Source organism: Charadrius vociferus, unplaced genomic scaffold, assembly GCF_000708025.1.
Source record: "Charadrius vociferus isolate BGI_N301 unplaced genomic scaffold, ASM70802v2 scaffold90, whole genome shotgun sequence".
NCBI lineage: Eukaryota > Metazoa > Chordata > Aves > Charadriiformes > Charadriidae > Charadrius > Charadrius vociferus.
The window spans coordinates 8,355,796-8,372,913 of record NW_009647222.1 but is presented as its reverse complement, the minus strand read 5'-3'; positions in this window follow the sequence as shown (position 1 = coordinate 8,372,913).

Genomic DNA, 17,118 nt, shown 5'->3' with positions numbered 1-17,118 from the left:
GCCTGCAGATCAGCAGCAGAGCAGGACTACAGGCAGATCTCCTGAGCTCCCTCTGATGCCTACCTCGATGGATCAGCCTCTCTCACTGCCTTGGCATCAGGTCTGTGAGAAGTTGAATTTATGGGACTGGGCCACCAAAAAAACAGCCTACGATACAAATAGTTTATCTCCCAACTCTGCTTCTGTGTGTCTGCCAAGTGATAATTGGGGGGGAAGAAAAACCCAACCCTCATGATACCCATTTGGTACATGACTGACAGATTTATGATAGGACGCAGTTTCCTCCGTTTGTCTGGCACCAAGGGACAGGGCCGTGCGATTGTGTGTCCGCCTTCTCGCCAGCCAACGCTTCCAGCTGGATTCGGAGGACAGGAAATGATTTAGCGAAAGGCTTTTGGTGACAATTAACAGAATTCCTGCTGATAACTTCTTTTTTTTGTCCTCTCCCTCAGAATATTTTTACAGCAAGCCCTAAGTTGTTGCGGAGTGGCATTGGAGGTGGGTGGTTACAAATATTTGATGAGTGTGTCACGGACTGGCTTTTATTTCTGTTGGAAGTATGATTTGTTCTTTTAATCTTCATCTCTTTAGTATTCTACTCAGTGATCAGAGCAACATAAAAATTTATTTTTCTTACCAGATGGTCATGCCCTAAAAATCAGCCCCATTTGGCATCAAGCAAAGGAGAGCTATTGTGAAAGTAACCTACGGAAAGAGTAAGATTGTTCAAGAGGCTCCCAGTAGGGAGGGGATCAGGGAAGCAGTCTATGCCTATGTCAGGAGTGCTCTGACTGCATTGTAAACCGCTCACTTCGCCAGGAACAGCACAGGGGCTCAAGTCCTGGGACCACAAAGTAGTGTCAAATGTGGAGCATATGTTTAAAAAAAAAATCCACAATTTCTGTAATGCATTCCCGTGTAAGGCATCTCTCTTGCAAAGAGGGGAAAAATAAATATTTATTGACTGTCACATAGGATTACCCGTGTCGAAGGAAAATACTGGTGTTGGATGAGCACCTTGGAAAAACTTTTAAGAGTTGTCTTAAATGCAATGTTGGAAACCAAATGTCTTTCCTTAGAGCTTGGTGGTCTTCAAACTTAAGGTTTTGTCTCTCACCATGGGTGAAAAAACAGAATCTGAAATCCTTGGTATGGGTTCTCCTCTTAGAAAAGGAGGAGGAAAATACTTTTTTTGGAAGGGTTGATACACATGGGAATTAATCAGCTCTGTTTTCAGTAGATAATTTAATTTCCCGAGCTGTAATTTATAAGTGAGATGGATGTTTGTCCTTGGGAATTTGACACCTATAAACAAAAAAAATTTATTTTGAGAGCTTAAGGAGCTACTGTAGGCTTTGTGCTGGTTTTATGCTTGGAGAGTTCTTTTCTCCAGCGATGTTTATTACACTGTAGTCTCCAAAGTGGGATTTATTAGGAAAGGGCGAAAAATAGTGCAGTTAGTGTTGTAAGGTGGATCAGGTTTTTCTGCTGGATTGTTCATGTCAGTGACTCTTGTAATGAAGTGCCATGTGAGAAAATGGCCTTTCATTGTCTGTGCAGTTAGCAGAGTACACGCAAACTGCTTTTATCTGCTTTGGAGTCAGTTTGAATACTGACAGCTCGGATCTTTTGATCTGCCGTAGCCTGGCTGGTGGTTTTGCCTGTGCAGGAGCGAGCCCAGGAGCAGAGAATGGAGAGGGAAGACTCCAGTGGTCACATAGGGTGGAAAACGAGCGAGTGATAAGACCATGGGAACTACACTAAGAAAGTGCAGGAAAAATGGATGGAGAGCAGGAGAGTCAAACATTGCAGTGGTACCGCAGAGGCTGTGGTCCCAGTCTGTACTTGTGTAACTTCTAGCCTGAGACAACTTGGGCTTCAGCTAGAAAAAAGTGTTTTCTTTCTAAGTATACAACGATTTAAATAATACCACCTACTTGTACCTGGGGAACAAAACACCTTGTAAAATTAAGCTAGGTTTTGAACCTTAGAAATTATCTTGTAAAAATTCCCTTTGTGCTGCTGGAGGTAGAACAGGTCTGCAAATGACCGTATGCAGCACAGCTAATCCAGGCACTGCTCACAGGACAAAATGACTCTGAGAATGATGCGGCAGCTCACAGCTTTGGAGAGAACCTGCTGGTGGGTGAGGGAAGGACCCCTCCTTACCCAAGCCAGAAACCTCAACCCCAGCACAGCAAAAACTAAATCCCTCTGTCCCCCGCTTGCAGCACTGGCTTTCCAGAGCGGTCCTTGTTGAGGAGCCGCTCTGCGGCAGGGTAACCGCACTGTGCTTGGTTTCATCACCCTTTTCTTTAAAGGGGGCTGACGATGTCGCGTCCTCCCTCTTGGCTTGATGCAGCTGGAGGAAGGAGATGAGCTGGCCAAGCCAGCAGCTGCTTGAAGCACTCCAGACCTGTCTATGCACATCCTTGCTCCCAAATTCCTAGGGTTTCCAGAACAGCTCAGCCAGAATGCTGAAAAAGCTTTCTTTTTAATCTCTCGATCTTCCCTCTGTGTGTTTTTTGCCAGTGCAGGTAAAAGAGAGGCACACACTCCATGCTTTGCATGTGCTGGTGTTTCCACCAAGGTAAACAAGAGGTAGTCTAGGTAATTACAGAGAACGATCTGAACGAAACATCTTGTCTCTCTGGCTGGTTCCTGTGACACAGGAGCAGGCAAGGCAGGCGAACTTGCCCTGCCAGGGTATCATCAGTGTTTCTCCTTATTCAAACAACAAGAAATGAGATTCATTGGTCTTTGCTCCAGCTAAATTCCAACTCAAGCATGAAGGAAAGTTTTGTCTGACTGAGGTTTGCTGGGAGTGGTGGTGGGGAGTGCGGTGCTTTCAGAGATCCACCTTGAATACATGTCCTAAATTCGTGAGGCAGTTCTTGCCACAGCACATCTGAGGCTTCAGGGATGGTTTGGGAGCTGGCAGGCCACAGCTTTTGGTGTCACTTTATTTCTCGCCTGTGGTGTTACAGGCAATGGTGAGACACTCCAGCGTTTGATCAGGTCCAACCCTTCCAATAGGACACCACCTTCATCAAGGCCCAGAGAAGGCTCTGCTGTGGGAAGCATTTCTTAATGCAGTTGAAGATGAGTGTGTTTGCTGTTTTTTGGGGGGTTTTGTTGTGTGTTCTTTTTGTTTGTTTGCTTTGGGGTTTTTTTTTAAGCAGGGAGACAACCCAGCTGAAATCCGACAGGGTTGCGTGGTATTACAGAGAGCACAACTTGGCATGCAGGTTACAACGCAATCTGAATCCCACTGCATGAAAACGTTCAACAATACTGCAGTGCCTGACTGCTTCCGTCTAGGCTTCAGCTGGGGCTGAGGACAAATCCCAAGGAGACTTCTGTCCACTAGCAACAATGAGAATGACTTTCCATACACATATATATATCGTGTGTGTGTGTTAATTTGGTTGGATTTTCTTTGGGTAAGTTATGATGATAATTGGCTTTGCTTTGCAAGCTGCATGCCAAACTTTTTGTAGCTTGCTTTATAAACTCAGCCTTTCTAAGCAAGTGAAGTGGATTTAAGGCTAGAATTTTTAAGACCAGTTAAAGTTTAGCCATTTCCTTCAGTAGCAACAGGAATGCAAGAGTGGTAACACTGGCTCGGGCTTGTGATTCACCTGGCTTGGTACGCTCTCCCCCAGCAATGGCCAGAGGTGGATGTCTGAGGAGAAGCAAGAACAAGGTATGTATGCAGTGATGCTTCCTGCGGCCAATTCAGGAAACTCATGAGCTGCATAAGGTATCTCTGTTTACAGCCATTTTTGATTGATTTCTGTGAACTTTCCCAGTCTCCCCATGAACCTATATGAAGTTTTGGCAGTGTACCACATCCTGGGGGAAGGAGCTCTGCAGATGCACTGCCTGCTGTGCAAAGGACAGTGTGCCGTCGCGTTATTCTGTGTGTGGCTCCTTTCTGCAGCTTCGCTCTGCAGCTCTTAGTTGCATTAGCAGAGAGGGGCAAACATCAGTCCCTGAAAACTCTCCACATGCTAGTCCTGGTCCTGATGTGGTAGACTATTAGAAAATGTTTGCGTGCTTAGTAGTTTGTTGTTGTTGTGGGGTTTTGGGATCTTTGTTTGTTGGGTTTGGGTTTTTTTTCTTGTTTTTTTTTTAATGGCAGCTGGCTTACCACTGTTACACTTCTCTGAACCTTTTCACATTCTAATATATAATTTTTGAGCAGAGGGACAGAATTGCATCCCTGCATGAGGTCTGGACCAATCTTAGGTTTATACAGTGGAATACAGCCACTGATTTGCTCTTTTTTTTTTTTTTTTTTTTTTTTTTTTTTTTCCCTCCTCTCTCCTAACAGGAGAAAAGTATCAACCCTTAACAACCCTGACACCCCTGTCACCGAGTACTGGGACCATACTGTTAGAGGGTCTGGAAAGGACCCTTTTCCGAGGATTTAGCTGGCTGGAGCCCAGGGCAGCTCCCTGGTGGAAGCTCTTTGAGGAAAGGCTGGAAGAAACCTATCCTGTCTCATCACCCCAGGGCAAATACAAGTTGGAGGGGGTTCCTATTTCTAGACACCTCAGCCTGTAATTTTGGCCTGGTCAGAGACAGACAAGTTTGTGGGAGCTGGGAAGGAGGGTGGGGGATTAATTTTGAGGTGTTCCTTGGAACTATTTTTCAAGAGGTTTCTTATATATATGTCTGTGTATGTAGAACTTCCATCTGTTAAGTGGGCAGCAAACAAATGTAACTGAGCATGAGCAACACAATTATTTGGACCTTGTCAATATTGGGAATATTCACCAGCTGGGAGTTAGAGATTTCTTTCTCTCCCTCTTTTTCCCCCATGTTTAAGGCCAGGTGGTTTTGGGTGGACTGGGCAGCAAATCTGAGGCAGAGGCTGGAACGTGGCTCCTCAAATGCAGCGGTGAATGTTGTCAGTGGAAGGAGAGACTTATTTACCACAGAGTGCTTTTAGAGGATGTGCAACAGTTAGAAACAACTGTTTTTAAATGATCATCAATAAATACTGCAAAAAAAGTGCCACGAGCCAAATTATTTTCCACTCCAAGTCATATGCGCTTCACTCTTTTCCTGTCTCTAATCCAAGCCATGACTAGTAGTGCCTTCCTCTCCCAAATAACTGTCACATAAATATCATTTTTAAGCTTGTTGAAGAGCAGTCACAGCTTGCCTATCCTGCCTGCCATCGCCTTCGTGCAGGTTTGGAGTTGTTGTTTTCTTTTCCCTCAGTGCTCTTTGGAGGAAGCGCAGAGGCGAGTCCTTTGTGGACGTGGAAATGGTGTCGCTCTGCAGGTCTAGTAGTGAGGACCTGTGGTGCTGTGGAGCTGGTGGGCTGGGATGCAGTTGTCAGCAGTGGGTCTGTTGCATCTCACTGTCAAGGCTGAGCAACGAGGACTTAGGGGACATCGCTCTGGTTCTGGCCGTGTCTGCCCCTTGGCTTCCATAGCTCTGGAGTGGAAGTGGTCTCATGCATACAGATTCAGGAGGGGAAAAAACCCCACAGAACACTTTCACATCAGTAAACACAAAATATTGTGGCAAAGGCTAGAGTTAAATTTACTCCTGTCTTGGAGACTGGGGACCTTCAGGCATCACAACACCCCTCGGGGTCTGATCCTAAAAATAAATTAGTAATCTCATTTTGTAGCAATTACTAGCTTTGTCTTTGGGGAATTTTAGTTCAAGCCCTTCGCAGTGGAGTTACAATGCATAATTATATGACTTGAGGTGCAGTTAGACAGATGCAAATCATCTTGGTATGCTATCTCTCCATTTAATCAGTGATTTGTTTGCCATTTGGGTATATAAAATACTTTGTTTAAAAATGAGTTGAATATACTTCTAGTAAGAGCATCAGTGGGAAATTATGGAATGTAGCTGATTTGCTACTAGTCAAGCGCATCCAAGAGCTCCCTGGCGTAGTTCATTTACTCTGAGCTTTATGCAATGCACGGTCAGCTTAATTCCATATGCAATACAAACCGTAGGTGATTCCTCCTGTTCTCTGTTTATGGTCTTTCCCGATAATCTTTAGCTTCATTAGAAACACATAAGCTGGCTCCTTTACTTGCTGGGTGTTCCCCTTAATTTGAATCCTACTTTTCATTTTTGGGGATATATCTCTCTGCTGTTAACATTGTTGTATGTTACTGGTACACTGCTATTTTTCTGGAAATTAGTGTAAGAATTTTGTAGCAAGTTCACAGATTTTGGTTGGGGAACATAAATCATCCCCTTTGCAACCAGTAAGCTGATGTCTGATGATGTAAAGAAAGTTGTCAGCAGATGAGGCTGCGTATGTGCGTGCACGTGGGTGTTGGGGATAGCCCAGTGGGCACTACACCCAGATGAGCAACCCGAAAAAAAGCCCATTGAAAATGGTAAAAATTCTTCTGTATTTTGGGGACTAAACAGGATGTGCACTTGACCACCAATTTTTCATTATTCTTTCCTATTGCTACCTGAGGTCATACATAAAGGCTAAATCGCTGCCTGCTCTGTTTGCATGGTGTCCAGCACGCTGGGGTCCTAGTGACTGACAAGGGCTCCAAGGTCCTACTGCGCTCTGAAGAATAAATACCAATTATTAATTTGGCAGCTGAAGAAAGGCAACAAGTTTCCTCGGTCTGCACAGTAACCTACGGTTTCTTTTTACAGGGAGAGGAGGGATATGTGTGCCTGCCAGTCCACTGCAAAAGTCCCAGCCGAGCCACCGCTGCACCTCCCTTCTGAAGGAGGTCATTCTCTGCTGTGCGTACGACAGCCTTCCAGTAGGGTTTGCCACCTTGTAATGTAAACTCTCCAAACTTAAGTATCAAAAAAAAGTGTCATACTTCCATGCCAGCTGTAAAAATAGAAATGAAAACTTCTAGCATAAAATAAATCACAGCAATCCCCGCACTCCTCCTGCGGTTCTGCACCATGTACGTAACTTCTTGGGGGAATGTTTACCACGGAGGAACATCCTGTCCCTGACCCATCATCATAACCTGCTCCATCTGGGCTGTCTGCTTCTCGTTCTGCGGGGTTTCTGAGCATTTGTTTTGATGAATAGATACTGCAACTGGATGTGGATGACCTGTGGTAGGAACACCTTCAGTTTGGATTTGTCTGTAGAGGACTATACCAATCAGTTGAGTCTGCATTCTCTCTTTCTATGAGATGAGCTTAAAACAAAACACCCTTCCCCCCCTCCCTGTTTTATTGCTGGGATTTAAAGTACAAGATCCAGCTGATTTCCTAGTGCCAGGATTTCCTGGTGGTTCAAGCACTGACTTGGAGACAACATCTCTGTGGCTTGTCATGGTCTTTGGAGACATCACGTAATGCTCTTTCCAATAGCGTTTGAGATTCAGACAGGAACCTGTCAGACTTTTCCAAGGTAGCTGGGAAGGTTGAGCACCAGTGTCTCGTTGTTCTCTGCAAGTGCTTCAACAGCCCAGCTGGTTCACGAAATAAATAAACCTTCCAAAATGCCTGCCTCTCAGTGGCTAAAGTCATAAATCTCTTCTCAGATATCTCAGTTATCTCAGTTCTTCCATTCCTCACCTGTGTTGTACCCTATTGAGGTAATACTTTGCTTTCTCACGTGGAGGTTTGTCAAAATATGTTCATTAATGTGGTGCTTATGTACTGTGGGAATGGGGGATAAACCAGTTTTTCAGATGAGATAGCCAAGAGGAAACTTTTATCTATCAAAATACACTGAAAGATTCTTGCTGCTGGGGGAGGGCTTTTCTCCACTGTTTCCAAAATCCTCCGTGCTCTCTGATATTCGTAGATGGTGTGTGTGAGCCAGGGGATGAAAAGGAGAAACGGGACATCAGAAAGCAGCACCAAGAGCAGACTGACATTACCTGTCCTGGCCACGGAAGGATGGAGCGGCCTTGCAGCTGTTGAAGAGATTGAAAGCAGGAGGTAACAAAGGTAACGGGTAGGAAGAGACGAGCGGGGATTAAATGAAAACTTGGGGTGCAGTTGTGCTGCAGATCAGTGGTGGCTTGGCAGCGTGTCCCGGGAGGAGGGGTGGGGTCATCACAGCATCGGCACACTGCAGAAATGTTAGTTTAGTCTTCGGGTATTCTTGTTTTTTTATGTGTGTATCATATTACTTTAGCAAAAATGACACCAAGCATGAACCACGTCATCTGCCACCTTTACAGCCTTGGAGAGCGGTTCAGATGTATCTACTCTCAGCTCTGTTCTGCTGTGTCCGTGAAAGTAGTTGACTCTTCCCCTTTTGCTTTGTCCCAGCCGGCAGAGGTACAGTTTGGGGGATTTCTAGAGGCTCTGGTTGCCACGGGAAGTATGTTTTTCTCCTAGATGTCAGATAGAAAATTGTACTGTAATGCAAAAATTGATAGAAATCAACACTTTTTTTTTTCCATTCAGGACGTCTTTTTGCCTTTACATTCTCATTTTCTCATTAAAATGTTATATCTCTAGTAAATTTTCGGGTGAATCTCCATCCAGCCTGTGCCCTGATACGATCCAGTCCTGCTCCGTATATATCTAGTGAGCACGGTCTTAGCACTTGCAGCTATTGAATAACAAACATGCAACAAGCATGACATGGAGTCTGTGTATTTACGTCCCTGCTGCCGAAAAGATAGCCGTTCCCACAGGTGGAGCACAGTTGTGAAACAGAGGTGCTAATTGTGCTGATCTCCCATAGCAGCCTTGACTTTTGTTTCCCATCTGTTTTCAACCAGGTATTTAACGCACTGAGGAGATAATGCCAAGTGTGGTGCTAAATGTGTCTATATGCATTGTAAAATTTTGTTCTTATTAGCCAATTCCAACAGTTTCTTTGCTTAGGACATGTTAACAACATGCATTTCTTCTGTGCCTTTTAACCAAAACCCCATTTCAGTAGTAGAATAACTTATCTTTTGTTAACTTTTATTTTTTCAGATTAACAAAATAGAAACGATGGATAATGATTCTGCTTTTTTAATACACTCCTTTGCAGTTGCCTACAGATTAGTTAAAATCTAATTTCTTAAACATGTCCACATTTCTAAGTATGACTACTACTAAGATGGAAAGTATCTTGTAAGAGGTACTGAGAAACAGGACGTTATTTCACTGATTTAGTTTTTGTATAGCATTGAAACAGGGATTTATGTAAGGCTGCACATCACTTATTTATTTAACTTGTCATGATGCTAGAGTATCTGAAATGGCATGTCTCAGCCTTCCAGGATTCAGCTGTGTTATGCTAACTTCTAAAGTATTTAAGGAAGACACCTAAATGAGGAACATGTTTTAAAAACAAAACAAAACAAGCCCAAACAGAAAAAAAACTCCCGAGGGACAAGGCATGAACTTAATGCAGACTTTTTTGTTATCATCTGTTTTGTGACTCAGGACTTACCCCATTAGTACAATGTCGAATATTGACGCGTTGTGGAGAACAGAGGTAAATCCATGAGACATTCCTAAATGAAAAAGCAGTTCAGGTACTTCCATGCGACGAGCACGCAGGCTGTTTTTTTGTTTAAGTTCCAGGTAAATTTAGCAGTTCGGGATTCCAGATGCTTTTAGACAAGATTTTTTTTGTTTCAATCCACTGCATTCTGGACTGGTAGGAAGAAACTCCAATCTGGGGATCCAAACGTGCAGTAGTGTTTTGATGATGTCTGTAATTCCATAGTAATTAAAAAAAAAATATGTTTCTAATTGCTCTTATTTTCTGGGCACAACTTGGCTGAGAAGACAGAAATCCATTGAGAACACCTCCCATTAAGGGCACCTCCTTCATCTAGGCATGAAATCAGTTTGAAATACTGGTGGCGTGAACCTCAAATCTTGGTCCATATTTGGCCTCAAAGACATTTTCTGCCTAATTGGAATCCCAGCCCCATCGTTTGGTTGTGCCAATTAAATCATTCCATAATGTCCTGGAAAGTAATCCGCATTTGGGAGAGGTAAAAGCAGGAGACTTTGGAACAATCCAACCCCGATGCACCAATGCTGATCAGAGGTGAGGGCACGGTGGGCTGAGAGTGTCGAAGAGGAATTCTTGTACCTCCCTACCAAACAATTCTTGAGACGCAGTAATCAATAGAAAAAAAAATAAATTGTTTATAATCTCTAATGTTTCCTTCCCAACACATTTTTGAGAAACATCAGATACCTGGCAGTGTGCTTTTAGAGAGGGGTGAGTAGGAGTTATTTCTTTAACTGGGTTTTAATGCCTCCAGACTTCCCTACATGACTTCTCTGGAGATGGAGTGCCAACCACCCAAAGCCCATTGACTTGTGTTTACCTTCCTAACATGTTATTTTCTGTCTATTTTACCCATCTGAAAGCTAGAATAGACCTGAGGTGAAGATCTGTGACCCCTGCTGTCATGAGGAAAGACCAGATCTCCAGAGAAAAGCTGCTTTCCTCCCATCTCCACGCCTGAACTCAGCTGTGTCCTCAGAGGCACACTCAATGGCAGGTATTCACGCAGACCAGAAAAGGCACTGCGTTTCATCCCAAAATTAGAAATGCTAGTGTGGCCCAGGAAGGATGGGCCTGGTGACAGCTGCTTGAGCAAAATTAATTGCAGTTTTCTTTCTCCTCTGGTAATTTTTAATGTGGTCAAAAAAACCCCAAAGCTGGCACAGCCATTCTTTTGGTTTTTTTTTTTTTTTTTTTTGTCTAAAGAGTAACATGGCCAGTGTGCTAGTCAAAAGAGACATTTCCTGTACTTAATTTTGAAAAAGCTTTTCAAGACCAAAAAAAAATTGTTGATCACAAGAAACATCAAAAGCACAAGGCTTTTTAAGCAGCGCTAAAGTACAAAGCTTCCACAGGTTTGACGCATTTTTCCTGATGCTCTGCGTGATAAAATTAAGAAAGGTGTGGAGGTATTCTTTTCAAGCTCCATGATCACAATTCAATTGTAGCTATACTGCAAGTACAGAGATTTTTCACTTTTTTTAAATAAGTTGGCTGTATTCTTTAGGAATACTAACTATTGCCACTTTATCCAGCTTGCAAATATAACTGCATTTTTAGGCTTCTTACTAGGGCTGTTGTTTTTCTTAGACTATATTGTGGAAATTTTCTCAAAACTTTTGTCTTTTTTTTTTTAACTCCAACATTAAGATATTGAATTTCAGTGAGATATATCAATCAAAATATTCATTGTTGCTCATATGAGTCCATATATAATTATTCTAAAGAACTGCTGTATGTTAACTATGCTGTATTCATGCTGTAACAACTGCCATAGGGTCAGCTGGTACTATGGTATTAATGACAGGACTCAAAACACAATAGCTCTGTAATTACTGTTACCATACTCTACAGCTCCATTGATTCTTCTGTTGCACAGGTCACGGTTAGGAGTGGGCTAGGACTGAAAAGGAGGCTATTTTTTTTTTTTTTTCATTTCCTTCTATGAAGATGATTCACTTTTTTCCCTGCGTTTTCAGGTTTGAACCTCCTGAAGTCTGACGACAGCCAGCAAAAGAGGAAATTCCAACTAGGTATGTCTCTTTCTCTCTATTTTGCAGGGAAAGGCTTCATTTTTAGGCAGCCGAGAAGAAAAGCAGCCCCAGGAGACACCACTTGATTAACAAGTCTGCGGGGGCTGGCAGTGAGTTCTGCAAGGCTGAAAGCAAACTTGGTGTAACCATTGACACTTGTTCCACGTCGGAATACTAAGTTCATTTTTGTGCGCTTCCTGATGCTTGCTCTGTGGTTGCGAGCTGATAGAAGGCAACGCTTCAACTTCCTGAATCCTCTAAATAAAGCATCCTTTCTATCGAGATGTTTTCAAAGAAAGGCACATTGTAGTTTCTGTTTCGGTCGAGTTTTCGTATTTGGCTCTTGGAATGAACAACTTTGGTTGTTTAAACAGTTGGAAACTTATTTCAAAAGGCTTGAATGTATCGCAAGGAAAAATATCTTCACTTGAATGGCTTGGAGTTGCTCTCAGAAGTTTATTTACATAGCTGTTGCATTGTGCCACGGTTTGAAGGGTGCCCAGGCTTCCTCTTTAATGTAAACTCCTTTTGCTTAAATAATTAATTCACAAATAACTCCAGTTTTCATTATTTCTAAGTTTGTTTCTTTCAAGAGATTAGTACAGCAAACCAGTGATTATTTAAATGTTTGAATTAATACATATATTAGCTCTTGTAAATTCAGATGCAGCGAACAGCAAGTCAGCCAGTCCCCATCCATGCATGCACCCCATAACGCGAACGCGTGTGCCTGAACAGTGTGGATGCAAAGCTCCTACCCATGCCCTAGTGAAACCCCTAAAAGGTTGCTTGTGAGAGCTGTTCGTTTTCAAGGCCACCTCTAACACTGAGCAAAATGTATTTCTCTCCAGTAGAAAGTCCTTCATAAAACTGGGTGTTAGGGATTTAGCCAGAATTTCCTGTTCCTACTAAGCCAGGTTGAATAAAGCGGGTAGGCCAACACTTGAATGCTCCATATTCTGGTTTTCTCATTCTCAGTCAAATAATGACGCTTATTTTGCATGATTCACTACACTCCTGTTTTATTACGTTACTAAATCACATTTATCTCTGTCGGGCCTCTTTTCCCCCAGGGTCTATTGTGTGCGTGTTTTTTTTTTTTTATTTTTTTTAACCAGATGCTTAATATTTTGTATGGCACCACTACCAACGTATGTTTAAAACAACACCAGTAAAGAGTTAACTTCCACGACGAGAAAAAAGGCAAAATGAGTCCCCACAGCTGGCTATCTATCAAGAAATCATCTAGTACTCTGACGTTTGCTATAGGCAAAATAAAACAAAGCACTACCAGCAATAAATCAATTCTTGTGTGCGGGTATTGTCAAAATAGGCAGTTCTGGCGCACTCTGATCCAACTTGTAGGCCAAGTAATGCCGTCTCTTATACATCCAAGTGTTTTGAAATGCCATTGTGCTCAAGGAAGAGCGAGGCTGTCTCAAATATTAATATCCACAAGGTAATGGGCGTCTCCAGCTTGTGTGGGAAACTTCATCAGATGCCTTTAAAAGCCAGGCCTTCCTCAAGTAAGCTGTTAATTGTGCGTTGCTTGAGATAAGTATATTAAATATGTTCCAGCTACAAATAGGCTTTAAAATCAGGGTTGGATTTGAAATTTTTTTTTTTTTTACATGGTCTGATCTTTCTTTTTCTTTTTCTTTTTCTTTTCCTTTTTTTTTTTTTTTCTCTTCTCCCCTCTCCATTAGAAAGATGAGAAACAAACCCAAGGCTTTGGGTCCAAACTTTGATACACTTGCATGCTGAAGCTCGGGGGTGCCTGCCTGGGTTTTGGCCTGGTCCCATCTGTATCTATTGTATTAAAACAGTTAAAGGCATTCTTCTCTTCCCCCTTTCCCCCTGCAGCTGGAAAGCGCTACCCTCTGCTTTCATGGAAACAAACATCAATGCTGCCTGTTGTATAAGCCTCTAATCGGTCCAGTTTGCTTTCACTGATGTGGCCTATATATCTGTAACTTCATACAAGAGGTGGGTTGTGTAGGTGGGGGATTAAAGTCTTTCCAATCAGACCATTTTCAAATCCATAAAAAAGTCGACGTTTGCCAGGAGCCTCCCCTGTTTAGACAAGATGAGCAGGAAATTCAGTCATCTTCCAGAGACCTGAGGGGTGGAAAAGGAGCAAGAATACGGTGACGTCGGCCTATTTACTTGGTGAGTTTTTTTGAGTCTGAGGTCATTCTAATGTGTATTTTCACGTCTAAAGTGGATGCTCAGTGCTGCAACGGGGTGTTTCTATTGACCTCTCTGTGGATAAACTGCTTCTCTTCTGTGCTCCAGCGCCAGAGCGAACACCAAAAACTAGGACATAGCAATCACGGTAAAATTTGCCTGTATTAAAACACTGCCAAATACTTTTATATAGAGATCTACTTTTAGAATACCACCACAAACATCACTAGAAATATTTTCTTTTCTGAAAATCAGTAATAGACTAGAAAGGAAAGCTGAGTAAGAAAGAATTCTTCCCTTTTGCAGCTTACAGAGTAACACGTGCGCTGGGGCGGTCTGTCAGCACCAGCTGATGAATTCTGCATCTGGGTCCTGTTTCACGGTGAAGCCTGTATTTCCTAGCTTTGGAACAAAAGATTACCAGAGATAACTGGTGGAAAACATATCCCAGTTATTGACTAAGCAGCCTCACCTTCACCCTGCAGCTAACTGCAAGGTTAAAAAGTGTAGTAAAAATATCCATATTTATCAACCAATTTGGTTTATTTCTGCTCCAGATAAATGAAGCAATATTCCATTACCATCTATGACCATGCTTTATTTTTTCTTTTCTATGTAGACTTGTTATGACAAAATCTCTTTCATTTTAATTAAATTTTTCTAGATACTATCTTCGTAAGACTAGCACTCAGAGAGGCACAATCATTATTTTTAATAGAAGAGGGTTAATGCTTGTTAAAAATGCTAGAGGAGCATTCATCACTGCTTAAGTTTTCTGTCTGCAAGGAGAGGATCAGCAAGGGTTCCTCAGATCTGCTTTTCCAGCAGGATGTTCGTACCAGTTTAAGACCTGGTCTACAAAAGCAGGTAAGTGCTTGCTTATTTTCAGCGTACAAGTAATCTGGTCAATACAGTGAGATTGTTAGACAGTTTAAACGAGAGAGGTTTAAAATGAAGCATTTGCTTAAACACGTGACTGCCTTCCGGATTTGACCTCTCCTTTTTTCACAAAAACGCTGATTTCCTAGGACTGGCTTCTAATTCATAGCCACCACTGCCGGGAACTGGCTTGAGATTTCCAGTTCATTTCTTATATACCACTAGAGAGATAGGAGGTGGTAACAGCTTTCAGCAGCTGGTGCGCTCCAACCCGAGCCAAGATGAACAAGCCTAGAGATGAAGGAGAACACAGCCTCTGCCTTGATTTCCTTGGTACGGATGAGGGGGGGAAAGAGGCAAAGATGACTGCAAGTGTAGGACTCCTATCAGTTTGGGCTTTGCCACAGCAAGCAAATGCTAAATATTTTTCCAAAGTGACCAGAATTAACCTTCTTTTAATGCCAAAAGACAGGGGCTCCTGCCAGTTGCCCACAGGCAGGCAGAGCCGAAGAGGGCAGTTTCCCTGCTGGCAAACCTGCAGGGATGTCCTGGGTATCAAAGGACACTTCAAATGGCCCCAGTAACCTCTGTTTAGGCAACCGAGTTGCACCTTCCCTGGCTGTGAAGGGTCCCAAACGAGGATTTGCTCCCAGGCACACCCAGGACAGGCAAACTTCTGCTGCTGGACTGAGTTCTGAAGTCCACCCTCAGGAAAACTCCCACTTGTCTAAGGAACGCCAGGATTTCACCTACTGCTGGGAAACCTGAAACCTCCCTGGCTAAAGTATCTTAATTAAGGCCATTAAAGCCTGGTATAAAATGGTTGAGATAAACAGGGTCAGGAGGGCAAAGGATATTGTCAAAGCATTGCAAAGCTTTTGCTGCTCAGCCCCCGGGAGTTCAAACTGCCCAGAATCACGTTTTCATGAAATAAAGCGCCTGAGCCCTCTGCCTGGTGGCTCCTGGGGGGGGAGGGGGCCTGCGTCAGCGCTTGTCCCTTAGTCGGCACTGCGGGCAGGGAGCCTCACCTTCTCCCCCTCTCTGGTGCCTTGTGCTCCTCTGGCTTTCAGTTTCTAGCTCTGGTGTGGTTTAAATTTCACCCACCTTTGGGATGTAACACGCGTGTGTTGGGCAGTTTGAAAGACCTCGTCTTTGGTTTTCCTGTGCAGGGGCCCGTTCCAGATCATGGGTTCTGGCATCCCGCTCATTTCGTATTGCTTTTCCAGAAATGGTTTAACAATGGCGGTTACTGCAGGAGACTGAATTGAAAGAATTCGGTTCAGCGCCAGATCTAAGGCCTGCGTATGTACGCGTACATAAGCAGAAAGCAAGCGCAGATCTTTGGTGGTGTCTTTGTATCCTGGTGGGTACCAAACAAAGAGACACATCCAAAATATTCACCAAAAAAGAGCAAAAGGCGGAACTCTAGAAGGTTGTAACAGTTTTTTCTGTACATGTTAGATGGCAAAACTTTTTTTTTGCTTTGAAGACTCAGCATTTCTGATGTCAAGAATTTATGTTCAGAAGAAGTGAGATAAGGCTGGAAGCTGTAGATGTGGGAAATGAAATTCAAGTGTGAAATCCTCAATTTATTGCTCACTTCCAGCAGTCTGCGCATTCCTTTTTTTTTTGCAATCAGATTTATGTTCCTTTCTTTTGAAAGATAGTATTTGGTCATGCTGTCAGACTTGGGTCAGGTTTTTTGTGTGAGGTTTTTTTTGTTTGTTTGTTTGGGGTTTTTTGTTTGTGTTTTTTTTTTTTACTCAAACAATCCATCGGAGGAATACACTGGGTAACCAGTGCTAGTGCTGAGTTTGCCTGTAATTAGGAGAATTGTCACAGGGAGCTAAAACATAGCTGAAAAATCAGAAAAAGTAGAAATACTTTGGTTCTTACAACCCTTGGTGGAAATTACATTTTTTGTTGGAAGAACGCACAGTGGTTTTTGGGAATAAGAATGCCACGCTGGCGACAGCCTTTCCTTTGAACCGAGCACTTCCATCAGCCGACAGACGTGTGGTTTTGCCGGCTGGTACTTGGTCTCCGGCAACGCACTGAAGCAGCGGGGATTTGTGTAGCCCTATGTGGCCCCCTTTGGCTACCGAGGTGTGGGCTGTGGCTTGCGCAGCCCTCCGGGGTTGTGGGGGGGAAGAGGGCTGTCAGCCCCCAACTCTGGTGGGCACAGGGAGGCTGTGTTTTTTTGCAGTGGAAAAGTCTTCCAGAGCGCTCTCTGGTTTGAGGATGAGGTTTTTTTTTTTTGTTTGTTTGTTAAATTGGTGGATTTTTTTTGTTGTTGTTGTTAAATTTCTTATGGAAATGTGCACTGTGGGAATTCCTGTGCAGCTAGCTTCTGATTAAAAAAAATAAAATAATAAAATAAAGGATTTGTGATTCCTACAGCTTGCAAGCCGTTAAATAGAGTGTGACACTGGTGATCAAACTAAGTGTAACGCAACTGTGGGCTCTTGGCGGAGGCGGTGGCAGTGGGGCCAGGCCCGCCATCCCACCCACCGCCCCGACTTCTCCAGGCCCCTGCCCCGCTGCCTCCCCCCGGGGTACCTCCCC